This window comes from Octodon degus, unplaced genomic scaffold, assembly GCF_000260255.1.
Source record: "Octodon degus isolate 3935 unplaced genomic scaffold, OctDeg1.0 scaffold00087, whole genome shotgun sequence".
In the NCBI taxonomy this organism is placed as follows: Eukaryota; Metazoa; Chordata; class Mammalia; order Rodentia; family Octodontidae; genus Octodon; species Octodon degus.
The window spans coordinates 11,798,172-11,800,415 of NW_004524663.1; the positions used below are offsets into that span (position 1 = coordinate 11,798,172).

The 2,244-nt window shown below is 47.6% G+C and overlaps 1 pseudogene; it reads right to left on the bottom strand.

The window, feature by feature from the left end:
- Nucleotides 1-297: 297 nt before the first annotated feature.
- Nucleotides 298-2,244, bottom strand: part of LOC101575724 — a 3,942-nt pseudogene continuing 1,995 nt past the window's right edge.

The window sequence follows — 2,244 nt, forward strand, 5'->3', positions numbered from 1 at the left end:
CCTGACTTTTCTATTTGAGTTTCAAAGTTTGGATTCCAGATAATCTTGAGACTTGTATACTATTTATGGAGAAGTATTTCAATCCTTACCTTGTCCTAATGTACAAACAGCAAAAGAATAGAAAAGAACAGGAAGAGGGAGAGATGAGGGTTGGGGTAGAAGGATGAAGAAATCACTTATCAACCTGGCCCAAAGGGTGCTGCTAGTTTCACCCCTCCAGCACCATAAGGTTTCCATGTGGTGTGGCTCCCCTTAAGGTTCTGAGAGTTGACTTCTGCAGAACTCCTTTTCATCAAGTTACAGCTCAGTAGTCTGACTCCTAGGCTCCTCAAAGGAGGAAATCTCCCAGATGCTGTTGTCTTGAAGCAGCGGCTCAATATCCCCATCACTGACCCATTTGGGGGTGTTAGTCAGGCTGCCACTGATGCTGTTGCTTTGTTTTTGAGTTCCACTGGCTTTATGATGTTCAGGGATGATAACGCAAACAGAAAAGAGATAAGAACTATACATGCTCCAGAAGAAAATGGTGGGCCTGGGATGACAGCTTCCTGTAGGGCACCATGGCCAGAATTCAATTCTGGGCCCAACTCAGGCAGTTCAACGTGGAACATGTAGAATATGAAGCCATAGAGTGCTAGCCCCAGGCCATTGCATAGTCCTCTTCTTTCAGTTATGATGTCCTGGGCAACACCTTGCTTATCTGACTGTGCATTCCGAGAGATGAGGACACTGACTGCTGGGAATATGATGCTGGACATGATGGCCACAACCTCTGCCTCCCACGTCATCCAGGCTTAAGATCCAAAACCATACCAAGCCACCTGCAGTATCTGGAAGCCCAAGCCCAGGAGACAGTGTTTTTATTCCCCATTGATCTCATCAAGATGCTAAGTGTCTGAGCCACAACAGACAGAATTCCTAGCTTAGCTATGAATGCTGCAATTTTAACAGAGCCAAAACTGATGACCTGCTTGAGATACAGAAAAGAACTTGAATACTGTCCAGCTTCAGGAAGCTATGAAAGGAACATAGTGACACAGATAAGTAAGACAGTATAATCTTTCCCAGCTTTCTTGAATGATGCAAAGGGTCTGCTTGTTTCCAAGAAATCTGAGCTCCCCAGGAAACTGGTCTTATTTTTCTCTGGCAGAGATTCTGGAACAGCCACCAAAATGAAGCAGATGTCTAGAAGAGCCACCATTGTGGCCACCAATAACACAAGGCCATCTCCATAACTGGCAGAAAGGTATGCGCCAATGGCCGGGCTGCTGACCAGCCTGGCTGCAAAGGTGGCTGAGACCCATCCATAAGCAGTGCTCCATTCACGCTCCTGAGTACTACCAGCTACATAGGCAAGTATCACAGAGAATGTAACTGAGAAGACACCAGGTAGACAAATCATCGCAAAACACCACCATGAGCTGGTCTTCATCAGTGGGATAAGGAAGCAGGTGAAGAATACTGTGCCAAAGAGAAAAGGCTTCCTTCCCCACACTTTCGGAAAGAGGGCCAATGAGTGGGGCACGCAGAAAAGACAGCAGGCCCTTTACACCTTGAATGAGACCATTTGCGAGGAATGTATGTTGAGGAAAAGTTTCATGTAGAACAGCCAACATTGGAGTTGTCAACAGGCCCCATGCAAAGAATTCAAGGAAGATGACAATAGCAGCATGGTAAACACTTGGTCTGCCAAAGCCCTGTGGACAGCTGTCACCAGCGGCCTGCGAGCCAGCGCACTTCTCACTTGTGGCTCCCGCCTCCTGCAGTGGCCCCACCTTCCCCTCCAGTTCCCGCAGCAGCCCAGCGCTCAGGCGCCCGCACCTGCTCTGGGCTTCCCGGGGACGACCGCGAAGACGCCGGGAGGCAGCTGCGAAGCACGCGTCTTCATGGGCTTCGCTGTCCGCGGTGGCGTGCGGGTCGGGCGGCGGCGCCAGGGGCGACTCCAAGAGCTGAGAAAGGACCCGAGGCTGGAGCTACACAGAACCCCAGGAGAACAACAAATCACTTTTAAACCCATCATAGTTATATCCAGTTTCTCAAAACAAACCTTAAAATCCAGGTAAGTAAGACAGTACAATTTCTTCCAACTCTAGAAGAAAATAATTTCTAACCTAGACTAATATGTCCTGCAAAATGACCTTTAAAAATAGATGGAGAAATAATGTATTTCCATGAGAAATAGCACATTAAGAAATTTAAGACCATAAAATAAGCACTGCCAAGTTTTTTCCAAGGTTGTCCTAG